Genomic DNA, 17,129 nt, shown 5'->3' with positions numbered 1-17,129 from the left:
TTAAAACACTGGGTGAATTACATGAATTGCAAAATTTGGCACAAGATTACAAAGCAAATTCTTTGGAGTGCTTAGGCAGTTCAGGTCAGGTATTCACAGTTGCCCCCTAGAACCTCAAAGCCGATGAGATCCAGTCTTTGGACCTTATGTATTCAAGTTACACGAAGTCTCTAACCTCAGCCTTCATTACCTTCATAGTAAATTTGCTAAAGATACATCTCACTGCTTAAGTACGGTGGTTTACCCATAATGATAATACAGGATTTTCTCTGAGTCTGTTAACCAGCTTCATAATTTTCCCAGTTGTTCGGACTGAGCTATGTTTAGGATTTGCAACTGGTATGGAGCTGCTTACCTAGCTAAAATATGTGTATTGGTGATGGCTAATATTTCTCATCAAGTATGTGCTGGCAAAGTGTTTAAGTTCAGGAGGAATCATGCTACTGGAGTGTTAGGGCTCACAGACTCTTAGAGTTTGATCTATACCCTCAATCATGCACAATCTCATTAACAAGAGTTTTAAAAACGAAACAACAAAACACACACACAAAAGCACACACCAAAACCAGCTCTGCAGCTTTGCAGAGCAAAACTCCCCCGAAGCAGCCACTGGAAGAAGCAGAAATACAACCACCAAGTTAACTATCTATCTCACTGCAAGCACTCACGCGCCCCTATATCCTGATTTTATACACATGCTTAAACTTAATGTACAAATCTGCAGATGCCATCAAAGCAGTAAATGTGTCAGGGGCCCGTGCAGAAAAACACATCGTTCATCCTCACTCCAAGAATCACTGCTCAGCTTTAGCATGTCCAGATTTATTGAGAATACTCATTTCTTTTCACGGAGGAGAGGTCACACTGTAAAGTGTATTTCCACTGACACTGCATCAAGTTACTTGGGCCCAATGACAGCAACACTTGCACGTATCCAAGAGGGTCATTTCAGAAGGGAGATTTGCCACCCTGAACTTTGGAGGTAAATGCTTCCTTTCCAGTGAAAGAAAACCAGAATCAACATCCTGACTTTCATTTGCACCACTGAAAAATCTCACCCTACAACAAGTTTCCAATATACAGAACTCCTAGATCCTAATATTGGTACACAAATTATTTCAAAATGGCAAACACAGAACGACACGATACTGTCCCTCTTTCCTTTCCCTGGGACAAGTGTAGTACCTGACACAGATGGAAGCACAGGAGGTTCCACCTGAATATGAAGAGAAACTTCTTTACTCTGAGGGTGCCAGAGCCCTGGAACAGGCTGCCCAGAGAGGTTGTGAAGTTTCATCTTTGTAGACATTCAAACCTGCCTGGACACGTTCCTGTGTGATCTGCTCTGGTGAACCTGCTTTAGCAGGTGGTTGGACTGGATGATCTCCAGAGGTCCCTTCCAACCCAACCATTCTGTGATTCTGTGAAGAAAAATCACTGCCTGTTACTTCCTTCTGCACACACATGCAGGTGAGTTGGGAACTTCTGCTGCCCCCGATGATGCGGTTTCCTAACTTTTACACTGATACCTTCAAAAAGCCAGACGATCCTATCTGAAACTCACTCTACATCGTAAGTGTGCACTGTTATAAAACTGGCTGTCCTGATCTCCCATATGTGTGATCATGTCTGTTCCCCTCCACCAACATTATTGTCTGTGTGGCCATACAGGAAGTTACATCAGGAGCCTGTTCTGGTTGAAGCTAAATCAGCCAAAAACATTATTAGCCAGTTTCTAACCCAGCTTACCAAGCAATTGTGCTGACATTATTACCAGCTCAAGAGAAGCAGTGGAAAAATGCAACTGGGGCTGTTTTTCTGGGTCATGGTCTCACTCGAGGGGCTTAAGTGACTGAGACAGCAGCCTAAATTTGGGAATCATATCTGAGAGCGCATGTATTCTCATCAGTGCTCTCCCTATTACTGCTCCTACACTGCCACTTCCTTTTCCAGGACCTTTAGATGTTTTCTCCACGTAAGATGCTGAAACAAAAGCAGGACAGTATTTTTAGTCAAGTGAATTTGATTAGCGCCAGACAGCTGCGCCTTCAGCAGTTTGTTTGAAATCTTTCACCTTGCCGTTCTCTTTATATCAGTTATTTGCTTCCACTCCAAGAACCTGGAACCATCGCACTGCGCTGCTGGGCACAGACTAAGAAGCAGAAGTATACAACACAGGTATTGAAACAGGCACTGGCTTTTTATTAATCCTGTTATCTTTATCTATCATGCTGGAAATCATAATTCTGAATTATGTCACAAGCAAAGCTGCTGGACCTCTGCTTGAGTAGTTTTGGAAAAGTATTTTTAAGTAAGAGATGCCACGCTTTATGCTGCATCAAAGGAAAATTGGAATAGCAGCATTCTGTCAGAGAATGAGGTACATACTTTTGACAACAGAAAAAAGTTCAGCTGGATATGAGGGGCTGCAGAACCAAGTGAAACTTAATGTCTTTGTGCCACTTCTCAGAAAGCTCCTGCAGGATCACCCGCCCGCTCCAGCTCGTTATCAGATGTGCGGGAATGGAAGCTACTGGCTTCTGCTTCCCCAGCTGCGGTGTCAGGCTGGTCTTGACTTCCAGCAACCTGCTGGAGCGCTAGGGATGATGCAAGAGAGAAGGCTGAGACAGACATTATCCACCTGACCCCTACACAGAACCAACAAAAATATATTACATCAGGAAATAACCAATTATAATAAACTTGAGGTGACTTTTCCTTTGAGGATGGAACTATAAATGCAAAGCTCTCACAGTTCTTACCAATGCTTTTGAGATTACGCAGTATTACTTTTATGAGAAGCATTGGCATGGAAGTCCTTGAAAAATAATTTTCACACACTCCTAGAACAAGCATAACCTGGAAGAGTTAAATCTTGGCTTCCTTGCAGTTGTCTCCAAGTTTACTGAATCCCACCTGGAAAAAAGAGAACAATTACTCCTTCGGTTCTTGAATTCTAGGTTAAGAGTGGGCAGTTTTAGTTCTGGGCATTTTGACATAAGGATACTTGCGTATTGTCTCAAGTATCTTGTTTTACTTACAGAACAAGTATACATAGCTAGGAATACTTTTATGAGCAGAGATCAAGGTTTTCCAGATTTTGTCCAAGATTTCTAGTCCTAGATACGTCCAGATTGGACGACTGCTTGTCCACGTCATCTGCCTGTTAATCCTACATGCATTTTTTTCACATTTTCTGAAAAATTTCACAGCACTGTATATTCTCAGCATTCACAGGTGTGTACACCAAGTACACTCGCTTCTTCTTGTCCATGAGATCTGGAAAACCCTACTTTTCTCTCTCTCTGTCACGGCATTCCAGTTATTCTTTTCATCCCATCCTTTGTAAATTAGGGAAGCAGGCTCTCTTTAGTACCTCTGTTTTGTTCATCTTGGCATCGTTCACATCTTTGCAGCTTCTCTCACCCACAGTCCACACAGAGCTGAGCAGTGGCTGTCTTGGTTACCACACCCTGTATACCCACAGAAAATCATAAACACTAAGAAAATTAAGATAGTAAAAAAATCTATATTTGGGAAAAATAATATTTTTAAAATAAACTTGTCCATCCACAGTGCACTTTTGGAGCATATAACAATAAGGAAACAATTCCTGCCTTCACAGTCAAGGTTATGCTGCAGACCTTGGCTGATGCTGCACAAAGCACAGGTTGGCCAGCAGCCCTGTGACAATTCCCAGCACAGACATTCCCCCATCTCTGCATGTGCACAGGAGTCCACCACCTCCAACCTTCATCCAGTCTTTAGGGCAGAACTTTTGGGAACACAGGATTCACATGAGAGGTCAACCTTGCCTTATTTGTGTAATTAGCTATCAAGTTAAAGGAAACAAGATTGAGTCCCTCTCCTACAAAATAAAAATGCATTTTTTACAGAAAAGGGATAGAATGCAAGCTCTCCGACTGGTGGTACAAATCCTAACGCAGTTGTAGAACAAGTAGGTTCAAACACTTGATTTGAATGAACACCAACCCCAGCTGTCTAGTAAGGCCTGAAACAGAGAAGTGTTGCACAACTTGGATCAGCATTTTTCACATGATATCCATATAGAAGATGCAGGACCAACAGCAGAACACTTTTCAGCTCAAGCTTTTGCACACAAAAGATGCGCTGTCTTCATTAGCCACCAAACTCAGTGAAACTCCAGTGTGACTTACAGAATTGTCTTTGCAAGACTATCATCCCCCAGCATTGTACAGGAAGCTTAGGAAACAATGGTATCAGGATTTCTCCCATGGTGTGGCATTGTGGTTATTTATGATCCATCCAACAACTTGTTGGATATAGTAAGAATAGAAATTAGATTCCAGGTTCATTGATTTTGAGATTCTGAAATCACAGAAGTAAACATCAAAATGAGAGATGCATATATGCATTATCAAATACACATCTATGCTGAGCTCTTGCTTCAATTCCCAGCATTTAATGAATGTAGCACAGAGAAGCACACACAAGATACTCTGTCCTGCTCAGTCTCTTATTTTGAAATGCATCTTAGTTGCACAGCCCTATTCTTTTATCATATACCCAAGTAGAAGGGAGGAATTGTCAGAAGAGCATGGGCACTGTAACTCCCACCTTCACCTCCTGCATTAGGGACATCCTGGACACAAGTTAAATGGTGTTCATGCTATCAAGTCAGTTTCCAAAAAAGGGTACCCTGCTTGCCTCACCTATACTTTCCAGAGTTAACTTTTATGAAAAGCCGTTAACCAGATGGCGTCTTCACCACACCCACTGGTCTCTTCAGGTCAAAAGAGGCCAAAGGGATATTATGGGGAAATGTAATGTTATATCCATTCTGGGGTTTCATACTCCTGGGCTGTCAAGTAAGAAGCCTTCACTGGAATTGTATGTGTGGTTTGGGGCTTCTTGTGTGGTCTTTTTTGCCAGTTTTCCCATTTTTTTTCTTCTTCTTAAATAAAAGAGATGAAACATTGTTCCAACACAAGCCAAGTATTTTTAGCCAGCTATCGCAGGAGGCAGCTGCCTTTGTCAGTAACCGATTTCCTTTATATATAATGAAGGAAAAACACTGCTGAAGAAGGTGTTGAGGTGCTGATGTGTTGCCAGTAGAGACTAACCCCATGTCTGTGGGATTTTCTGTGTACCCATCTCCCTTTGGCAATTAAGGAGCTCAGTTTTGCAACTCTTCATACCACTGTTAGGTCCACCACTGATCTTACTGTGTCTCCTGGAGTCCCATATTTGCTGGACATACATCTTGGAACTCTATTATGTATGTAATGTAACTATATAGACCAAAATAACACCCATTTTCAGGGAAGACTTCCATAAGTCTAGTTCAACAAGCTAATCTGTATTTCTGTATCTGTATGTACTGACCATCACCAGTTAAAAGACTTCGCTACCCTACCTATTAACGCAAATCAATTTGATTCCAATCTGCCAGATGGTATAAGTAAACAGAATGGCAAGGTGCAGAAGGTAACATGAGAAACTGCAATATAATAGGACAACCACTGGATTCCAGGTGGGATTGAACACATCACAGACATACGGAATTGTAGAAACAAGATCCACACTCAGCTCTGTAAGTCCAGATTTTTTTCTGAGGCACCGGTAAGACTGGAAGCCTGTGTTTAAATACAGGATAACAAAGAGTTTCTGTCTGCACAGAGAAGTAATCACATGTGTCCTGAAGCTGCCAGCATCAGTGGCAAGTGGTTCTGCAAATGAAGACAAAAATAACTTCAAACATTTTCAGATCTGCACTGATTATTAATTTATGTTGTTCATCTGAAAAACATAACTTTTGAAGTTGATATCTGGTATCCAAATAAACTAAATAACTATCTAGGTTAGACTAGAGATCTAGGTTGGGGAACTTCACTGCAGTGTACAATTTGAACATTGTTAAAACGTGCGATTTTAAACCTTTCTCCCTAAAAAAAGAAAAAAAAAAATCTTGTGAAGAGTTTAGGGGTTTTAGTGTGAGACTGTTTCACAAGCAACAATTAATTCTCATTTACTTACCGCTGCTGACAACTTATTGACAAAAACCCAACGCATTTTAACAAAGTAGCTTGACAGCACTTTAGAACCTTCTCCTAGAACTGTGTGTTTTCAGTTCCAAATGAACATTTGACTCATTCCGAAGAGTCGCAGTCACACATTAGATAGTTTAAGCCCTGTTTTTATTTTTCTGCAATTGTCCAACTCTGTAAATATCCATAAAGTATTGCTAGAATACATTCAACAGGCTAAGAACTATGCAGAAATAATTAAGTTTTTACTAAAGCACGAGTTGTGCTAAATAAAACCTGCTAGCTGATAAGGAAGAATACAGAAAAGAGAAATAAAGTATTTGTTAACATTATCTAGTATTTAATAGTCATGGATATCTTTGTACTTTAGACTTGTGAAAGTATTTATATCCACATTTACCAATGTGGAAAATTTATGAGAATGTGATATTTGACTAAATATACTGCAACAAGGTCAGATCTAGAAAAGGCTTCACTATCTAAAATGGGGTATGAATGAACTTGGCTCTCTCAGTTCTTAAGATCAGGAGCTCCCACCATGACTACGGCTTTGCTCCTGTTAACAGCTACAATTTTTTCAGTCCTCTTTGGGCTGCTTGCACTCAACCGAACCAGAATCCAAAACACAGACCTGATACCATTCAGGGTTTAAATTAGCTTCAAAATTGCAAAACGGACCTCGTGCCTTCACATCAAACTTGATATATGAAGCCAACAAAGCTGTTGTTCCCCAATAAAATGATGCAATCCATGTCTGGGGTGTTTATGGAGCATCTGCTGTGGTACAGAATCAGGATCATGGCCCAGATATGTGGGACCTGCATTGAATTCCTCCTCTGCCCAAGAATGTTCCACCTTATAGCTCTTTTGGGAGGGGTCTGTAACTACCCCCAGTCAGGGTCTGCCACCTGCACACCATGGTTCTGACAACATGGGCTCCACTGCCTCACCACAGCCATTCCCCTCAGATTTTTTTCTTGAAGATAAAGCTTGATCTGTCTTGAGAAAGGCCAGGAATTTATAACCTTGGTGTTGGGTGTATCTTGACTACATCTTACTTGAGCTATTGAAAATTCAGCTCTCTCTTCCTAGCTCTTAACTGTTTGTATGTTCAGTGGGAGGAAAGGAGCTTCATCACAGGCAAATAATTCCATCCTCAGAAAGTTATAGACTGTACTGTGGAAACGATGCCTGCTATCCCATGGAACAGAGAATTAGAATACAGAGGAATACCTGGATTTCAGATGACCATTGTTAGATAAGACAAATAGTACTTCAAGCTGTTAGCAAACTTGTCCAGCAGTCTGGAGAAAGAAGTCCTGGACTCTCCGTGTCTGACCCTACAAACATTGCTGAATTTTAATGCAAGTCATCACATATTGGTTAGAGACCTTGTGCACACTGAGAGATGCAGTTACAATGCTCAGGACCAGATGTCTAGAGTTTAGATGTGCAAAAATTTACAGTATGATCTAAGGTCTGGCACTTAAGGTACTCCGACTTCCCATAGTAGGTTCACAAATGCCATCATAAGTCTGGGTACCACCAACATGGGATGCTCTGTAAGGTTTTCCCCCCTGCGGTGACGAGGCACAAATAAAGCTGCAGTTCAAGCTCTGGATGTGAAGTGCTCTGTGCTTCAGGCACTTCTGCTTCTCTCATCACTGGACATACTCAGCTTCTGCTGAGGGACAACCGCGCATACCACCCTCCAGACTTGTACCGCTCCCACGGAATACTTGGCCAAGACAGTGGCATTACTGTTTTGTCCATCCCATTTGTTCCAGTGAACTTCCTCATTTTGCCTCAGGTACCTACTGGGCTTGGGTTTTTTTGTTGTTGGGGAAGGGCTGGTTGGTTAGTTTGGGTTGTTCATTTTCTTATTTTTAATCTACCTATCTAAGCAAAAGACCAAACAAACCCAAGAGCTTTAGCATGCCATCTCTTCGTTCGCGTGGAAAAGCTGCTGCCGGGCTCTGCTGGGGTTTCTGCTACAATTATTGACTGACAGGAGCAAACAAAACCTGCTGATTTGGCCTAAATGTCACATACTAAGGATCACCTGGTCATGTATCAGCTACATTCCCTGTATTTTTGAATAGCTTTTATCTTGCATTATATTGCTAAAAAATCAAAGCAGATGAATTGATCAGGAATATATCTTTAATCACATTTCAAATTTATTTTAGTCCTCGTGCTTACGAAGAGGTTTCACTCATTTGATTGGTTTATTTCCTTATGAACTATGTATTTTAAAAGCAAACTGCTGTTTTTACACCACTTTCTATATTCCTGCAAAGTTCATCTTTTATTTTAATAGGATTATTTTTACATCAGCAATTCCATTAAGTGTGTTTCACTTTACTGGGCATCTGTCCAAGATCGCAGATAACTAATCTCTCAAAAGTGACCTACATACTTAACCATTGTGCTCCTTCATAAGGGACACTAATTGACTCATATTTTCTGTTTGATCTATACAAAATTTCTCTTGTGCAATTGCATAAATCATTATAGATTAGTCAATTTTTTCTGTATATGACAATTTTCCCAAGTATAATTGAGAAAAATAAAATTGCCCCATATCCTACCCAAAATTTATGTTGACACTGTTAATCATGTTTTCTCTCCCTCCTAAATATAGTCTTTAGGCCATGTATAATAAACCCATGTAAGCACTAGGCTTATTTTCTTTCAACTTCAGCAGATGTAGGCATCGGAATCAAATTTTTTTACATAATCTGCTGTAAACTGATTCTCTCAGACTCTTTGGACTGGCTGTGCAGCTGCAATTCCATATTTTCAAAGCCTTTTCAGGAGGCATAGGAGTGAGGGAATGCTTTGGCCAGATTTAAAGTCTGTTATGAAATGTTAGAGCACAGCTTTGATAATTTTATTATGGGAGTGCCCTTCTTGCTGGGAGGAAGCTTTTCCTACCTTCAAATTTGAGCATATGCCTTTATTTTACCTTCATACAATTGAAAAAAGCTCTTCAACATGTCTGTAGCGATTCCTTCCGTATGAAGTGTGGATGAAAAAGCAGAACAAGTTCCATTGCCAAAGGTGGAAGCTGACAGTCGTTTTTCTGGAAAAACAACTCGAACATTGTTACCTAGAGGCAACTAGGCCAAACTCCGCTATAAGAGCCATCACTCCAAGCAAAGACTGCAAAACGAAGTAAAAAGAGTTGACAGAAAGTGATACTTGGGGAAATCAGAATAACTTGTTCAAGTTTCCTTATATCTGGCTTTGGGCAAATGTCCAGCAGAGGTTCTGCTCTCAGTCATTTATTCAGGAGATCTGGTACAAGTGTGTCAGTATGAGTTGGCTCTGACCTGAGGCCCACAGATACTGCACATATTTGCACCAGTTGTTCCTCCTCTCCCCTCACGTGTTTTTGGACAGGGAGACCTCTGCTGTTAGTAAAAGAGCTCAGTTGTGTTATGAGGGAAAACGCACTTCTGCTCCTCAGGGCACTAATGGCAGATTCAGGAGGCCGAGCAAAGACTGAAGCATCTCCAGGACTAAAGTACTGGCTGAAGAAATGTTGCATTTCTCTTCTTCAGTATAGAAAGGAGGAGGACGGGGGGGGCACGTGAAACCAACTGATCTACTCAAACAGCAAGAGCTAATGTCAAATGTTGTCTGACCATAACATTTCTAACCTCAGGGGTGCTCAAATCTGGGGAAGAGAGACACAACCAGATCTCACATCAGCCAAACCCGCAACGCTGAAAACAGCTGGGGCAGCGGTTCAGCTTTCCAAGCTTTGCAGTTACACACTGCAGTGGAAGTGGACACCAAGCCCTCCAGACTCTGCTGCAGCACAGTCTTTAAGAACAGCTTTAAATTGTGACTGAGTCAACATTACATTTATGACTGGAAATTGCATGGTATCACAAACTGATTTAACTGTTAATTAAGTTATATAAATATTTAAATTAATCTGTTGATAGCAACAATTCTGAAACCATGTATCCTTTCATTTTTCGTAGTACAGGCTTATCAACATACCATACAGAAATTCATTTGTTGTTCCAGATCTTGAGATCACATCTCATGTATTTTTCTTGAATCAGGAAAAAAAATTCTGTTTAGGTGCTCAGATCAGGCCTCCCAGGAGCTGTGGAAATACACAGCCCTGTATCATCTGTGCACGCTGACAGCCCCTTGCAGATGTGACTATGGGGTGGAATACGATGTATTCACAGTTGTAACGCAGAAGTGAGCAATTTATTAGAAAAGGAAAATCTACCTAGCCTAAAGAGTGGATTTTCTTCATCACTGTGCCTTTATATTTTCCTGTTTCCTGTATTCCCACTTGTTATCCCCTCCCTCCTTCTATTTCCAAAATGATCTTTCCATATGCCTGGATAAAAATTGCATTATTTCCTTTTCCCTTCACACCATTATGTTTCAAAAGATACCTAAGTTTTTTATCATATTTCATTTTTTTTTGACCTAGAACTAGTAACTACAGTTCTTCAACAGTGGTATTTGTAATATATTTTTTTAAGTATTTAGATAACATTCTATTATAATTATAATTTATATAAATAAAAATTTAATCATTCTCACTTTGGCTTTTGTTAAATGAGACTATCAGTCAGGAAGACTCTGTAAGTTGAAAATTCGTCAGTACAATTTTTGTCTGTTAGAAGGCTAGAAAATTATAAATCACTTATTAGTAATATATATAAAACAGAGAAACAGCAGAAAACAATGAGTTTGTGTTCTCAATAGCCACAGAACACCCCGCATCCCTTCCCCTCGGGATACAAGAAATCCTCTGCTTCTGTAATAACCTTTGGCTGCCTAATCAGTTCGGAAATAAAGTGTAGACATTTATAGTCCACGAGGTGTCACCCTAAAACAGCTGGAAAAGATCATTCCTTTTTTGATTGAAGCTTCACCCAAAAGGTCAGAAATGACTCCTATTTAAAATTTAACATAGCAAACTACCAGACTCTCCACTCAAAGCTACTGCAATGCAACAGTGGAGACAGGCAGTATTTTTTCTTATAAATTGTGTATTTCAAAACTAGTCTATTTTTAACTTATTTGCCTTGCTGAAGTGTCCAAAATTGTCAGTAACTGTTAGAATCTGGGACAACATCCAGCAAGTATTTTGTCAGGGTACATTCCATTGCCCTCTAGTCAACTACTGTTGGCTTAGTGAAGAGGCAGAGAACAATTTCAGACCCACCAGCATAGGTCTGCAAGGCATTTAAGCCTTTTCATAAAATCCACTTTGTCTATAAATACATTTTCCTTTAAAATAAGTGTGATGTATTCCATAGAAATTTGAACATCTCCCCAAAATACAAATACTTGTCAGTAATAAAACTAATAAAACCTTATCTTATATGGTTCATCTGCAATCAGTGAATTAATTCTCTGGCTCAAACAGGAGATAATTCCAAGTAAGTTTTTTTTATATCTAAGCACGCTTACATTGTATCTTTTCCTTAGTAAGTCCATGCCTTCTTTGGCAACCTATTTTTGTGAACTTTGGAGAGATCTTTGCCACATCTATCAGCTTTAATTGAAACTGACTGTCAGGTTCAAAACATACTAGAAGAAATCATACAGAGACTTGAGTGCCGAGCTGGCATTTCACAGGAAACAGGATTAACACTTGAAGACAATTAAAATAATCTATGAGAAAGGACAAAGAGTGTATGGAATACATCTGTTAGCATGAGGGAAGAAGCTATAGGTGACAATTCATGCAACAATAGAAACTGGAAGCAATTTTGAAATGTCAATGCTTTTCATCCTGCGCTCAATACAGCAGAGCTCTGATCCCTGCAGAGATAACGGGATTCTTACACAAAAAATACAGAACTAAGAAAAAAGCATGCAAATTGCCAATACGTGCCTGCTTGTGTTACTCTGTGACACTTCAGCTTTCAAATGCTTTGTTCACTTTATCCTGATTTTTTTCCCATTTCACTCCAGCCATATTTCACATTAGGCCCATTCCTAGCAGACACACTTCAGAACAGCCAATTAAATCAGGCCTCAAATGAGAGAAAACAAAGAACATCTGCTTTGAAGATCTCAACAGATTTTGGTTGCTCACTTGTGTGAGGAAGGATGCAGTTCCAGGCCCACATCCAGATCTTTGAACTAACTGACAGCTCCACTGATAAAGAGGCAGGTGTGTCTGGATTTAAGCATTTTCTTGTTTGTATGGCAGCTGACAAAGTTCTGGAAGATTTTGGTTCATACAACCAGGGTCTTTGACAATCTTGTTCTTCAAAACTGATTTCATCAAGCACAACACCTCAGTATGCATTAAACTTAAAAATGCATTCGCAGTTCTCTCACTTCTGCAAGAATTAATGAAAGCTAAAACCATGATAAATATCTTGCTGAGATTAAAATAAATCAATAAAATCTTTAAGAGAGCTACTTGAGAAGAAGCAGACTCTAAGGTCAAGACTGGTCTTGCTAAACAACTCAGCTTTTTTGTTGTTGGGGAAGGGCTGGTTGGTTAGTTTGGGTTGTTCATTTTTTTTATATTTAATCTACCTATCTAAGCAAAAGACCAAACAAACCCAAGAGCTTTAGCATGCCATCTCTTGGTTCACATGGAAAAGCTGCTGCCGGGCTCTGCTGGGGTTTCTGCTACAATTATCGACTGACAGGAGCAAACAAAACCTGCTGATTTGGCCTAAATGTCACATACTAAGGATCATCCGGTCATGTATCAGCTACATTCCCTGTATTTTTGAATACTCTAAGGTCAAGACTAGTCTTGCTAAACAACTCAGCTTTTACCTAGGATGAGCACAATCACATTTGGGGGAAAGAAAGAAATTAAAAAAGACAGAGACACCATGAAAAGTCTCATTCAAGGCCATTTGGAAATCAGTTTTTTGAAACCACAGAAGAAAAACAATGACTTGGCTAGCTAACAAGACTCGTACATTGTGACATTTCTATAGTTATAATTCCATTCACAAGATGTATTAATCACACCCGATTCCACTGATACGGCTATTAAAGGAGAGGAAAAACCTCAGCAGTTACCATAACAGAGACGCTTCCTGCACTGTTTTTTCCATGCAAGTCATACAGAATACAATTAAGATTTGTTTTCCTTTGTCTATACACAGCATTCAACTCTCGCATTGCCCTCTTTGAGACTCGTGCATATACAAGTTGCTGCTTCATAACAAGCAAGTTGCAATAAGGAAGCTCTATCCCAGAAGTAGGAAAAAACAGAAACCTGACAAAACAGACTAGAAAAGCTTCATTAGAGACAGAAGAAGAATAAACTACCTGCCATTGCCAATCTGCATGAGACACTACCAAATTGCCCTAAAAACTAACTCATTCCCTTCGGTTTTTAGATTAAGCAAATACTAGAACTAATACACCTTTTTCTGGAATAACGAAATAATTGTTATCCCTCATCCAGAAGAGCCTCACGGTGCCTTAAAAAAAATTCCCAACCAAATTAAACCCACTTCTCGTAAGTCCATATGTCATACAGGAATGCTGAGAACCAAAATGCAGCTACTTCCATCAGCTGCTTAACAGCTCATCATTCAAAACATTCTTGTCATGTACACACCCCCGGACAAAACACCAAACGAATAAAACAGAAAAAAACTTTAAGCAAAATGAGTCAATCTAAACGAGTAGCTGGGCAGACCACTTTGTTTCCTGTGAAGTGATACTTCATTCAGGAAAGAAAAACAATCACACTTGATTTAGCTATTACACTGATGTCTGCAGGATAAAGATTTGGGGGTTGTCCTATGCAGGGACATGAGTTGGGCTCAATGGTCCTAGTGAGTCCTTTCCAACTCAGGACATTCATGATTCTGCGATAACAGTACAGATCAGCAATGATGCTTGTTAAGAATGGAAGGAAAACCCTGGAGAAGCAGGTGGGAGGCAACAGCTTGCACTCCTTACGACTGTATCAGTGCAGGCAGAAAAACTACAATTATTCCTGCAAACAGAAAAATCTGTGGGAACTAACAATAAAAAAATCACCAAAAAAATCCCCAAAGAAACCAAACCCACACTTACAAAATATATTTATTTTAATCCCTTTTTTCTCCAGTCACAAGAGCTGAGGCTGTTTCAGACAGTCAAGAGGCAGCTCTGTCTGGATAGCCTAGAGATTTCTCTTTATACCTCTGCTCCCCATTGCACTTGGCTGGGGAAGAACAGAGCTCTGACTCAAAGCTGTACCTTCACAGGAAGCTGACTATTACATTCCTCATCGCCCACAACCCTTGGAGGCTGAAGACGTTTTTCAAGAGACCATTTCCCCTGAGCTGCAGCAAACTCTATTTGAAAAATATACCCATCCATGCAGTCTTGTGTACACCCTCCTGTAAAGGCACATCCTCCATCTCTCTGTCTCAAAGGAATTTGCAAACAGTTGTGTGATTTCAGGGAGAAGAGTTTCATACCATAGGGATGTAATTTTCTTACAGAAAGAAAATCACAATCATTTCAGTCTTTTTTTCTGGTACTGAAAAACCCCAAATTCCTGGCTCTGAGAAATCAAAGCTTGGGCAATGCTCAAATTATCTTGTAATAAATAAACTGATTCATTTAAAGCTTCTGTACTAATAACAACATTGTGTTGAAAAGGCCTTGCTCCTGCACCACACCAAGCACTCTGCTTCACAAATCAGAATCAGAATCAGACTCCTGTGGAAATCTTATTGGTATCCAAAGCTCAGAGTTATGTTTTTATTAGAGAAGTAGGTACTTCCCAGCCTTGTCAAATAAGTGACACAGTCATCGAGTAAGATAATTAAGACTGAACACCTCCTCAGTTGCTATTTGTACATTCTTAGCAACCTCAGCATCAAATTGTGGGAAAAGGCATTAAAACCAAAAATACGTACGTGTTAGAAGACAGAAGGTGGATTTGGTCTCGCAGTCAAGGAGTTCTTCGGAAAGAGCACTGAACTCAAAGCCTGGTTCATCTGAGAACTGAAGTGGTAAAATGAAGACAGAGGCCAAGCCCTCCCTGGTTCTCACAGGAACCACAATAACCACCAGTACCATGTTTCCTTAGGTCTGTGACTGACAGTCACAGCACAGACCTTTCACAAAAACCAACAGTTTGCATGCTTGCACTGTGCCATTTTAGATGATAATACTTTTAGGGAAAGGGATGGATCTACCATTTACACAAAGAACAAGATGTGAAGAAACTCAAAGGGTCAGCTTTTCCAACCATTGTCCCTGAACGAAATACTTTGAGCTCAGTGTCTGATCCACTTGGTAAATCTCTGCAAACAGACTGTTCTGTCTTTGGATGAACCAAAAGTGGTCACAAAGTGAGGAGACAGACAAAACACAGAAAGCAGCTTGCTCTCTCCCATGAACATGTATCCTCAGGAAAAAGATCAGTAACTGATTTCGATAAAAGCACTAAGATTTACCCTAAGAAGTTCAACACAATCATTATAAATGGACCTTTTCTTGGCCTGGTATCTGGAATGTGGGTGCCATTATACAAGCACAGACAGTGTCACCTGGACTGTGGGCAGCACAGCTCCTATAATGTGTCTCACCTCCCAAAAGCTTTGGAATTCCGACCCCACTCAAATTTCAGTTTTCTTCCATGAAAGTTAAGAAGTAACAATGAATGGTTCCAGCCATTTTCACTTTTTCTGCACTAGCAAGCACAGGACTTACCTGCACAAACACAAGCTTGATGGACAGTAAATGAAAAGAAAAATTGTCTTTGCATTCATAGCACACGTGCATCTGCTCTGGACTCCAGGGCTGACACACATTCAGAAACACGACACTGATGTAGAATAAAATGAGTCCCCAAAGTGATCTAAACCGTGAGAGGGCTGTATTGAGACTTCAAAAAGAAAACCATAAACTGAAGGAAGACTTAATATGATTTACCTTTATAATCTGAGCTAATTTGTATATCCCACCATATATCCTATCTATCATTTTAATCCTCTGATATGCCACTTGAACAGAGACCCAGGCTCCATCAGTCCCATCTCACATAACTATTTTGCTATTATTTCTCTGACAAAGCCCAGTGGTACACTGAGTTTTCCTTCAAGTCTTCGTTTAATCTCGGGAAGTCTCTCACGAAGTTTTCAGTGTACATCTCTAAGATCAATTCAGAACTGGATCTATTGTTTTTAAGTAGTAACTTTTGCAGCAGCAATTTGACAACAGATTCTTGGCATTTGTGCAGACCTGCCTCTGCTCATTTTCAAGTAAGTTATTTCTTTCACCACAAGAGGCATCTTGGTTCTAATTTACCAACCATACATCTTAAATGTTCTTATTCACCAACAAACTCACTCATTCTCACTTTAAAATACAGAAATGTGTTGCTAATTCTGTCAAAGTTAATGCTGTACCAAACTGAAATACTGAGAACTAAAGGATAATATGTCAACTTTTCTTTTTTCCTAGTCTTAGTGTAAATGAGCCAGGTTTTGTGCAGTTTACTTTCCTGAAGCACAATACTTTTGCCTGGTGCAGATAAATAGATGAAATGGAGTTTTCCAGAATGATCAAACACATGCTAAGAGCATTTGGGTTTAGCTCACATTACCAAAGCATCCTCCCCACCCCCTAAGGACTTATTTAAATAAAAAAGAAACATCAATCAAATGTTTGAAAAATATTAGCAAAGAAAAGACTGTAGACTACATAGATGCAGAAGAAACAAGGATTCCTTATTTCAATTTTCTAACCACAGTTACTAGCAGATACTATTGGGAAGATAAAGAGAAGTTGTTACTGGAGAAACATCCTCCATGCGCCCAAGTTTCTTTCCACTTAAGCTTCCAAATCCCTTGAGAGTCAGGAGCAATGCCTACCTGGAACAGAAAACAGATTCTCGTGATGGAGCCACAACAAAAAATCTGCTGGACACTTTTGTTGCAGTCTAGAGGCTGCAGACTGCACTCATCCTGCCCAACAACTTTAACAGAACTTTTGACCTGTGCCGACTTTAGCACTTAAGATATATTTTCACAGTGGAACAGACGTTTCAAAGTTTATTTTTGTTCCAGACCTGAAGCAGAGCCCATGGGTCCGAAAGGCAGCCTTTTTCCTTTTTAAATCAACTGATGT

The 17,129-nt window shown here is 40.0% G+C and overlaps 1 protein-coding gene across 6 annotated transcripts in view; it reads right to left on the bottom strand.

Moving 5' to 3' along the window:
- The window catches only part of CREM (cAMP responsive element modulator), a 59,271-nt gene that overhangs the window by 6,328 nt on the left and 35,814 nt on the right, over nucleotides 1–17,129 (bottom strand). The window lies entirely within an intron of this gene.

The sequence above is a fragment of the Streptopelia decaocto genome, assembly GCF_964273445.1.
Source record: "Streptopelia decaocto genome assembly, chromosome: 2".
Taxonomy (NCBI): Eukaryota; Metazoa; Chordata; class Aves; order Columbiformes; family Columbidae; genus Streptopelia; species Streptopelia decaocto.
This window is presented reverse-complemented; position numbering and strand designations above follow the sequence as displayed.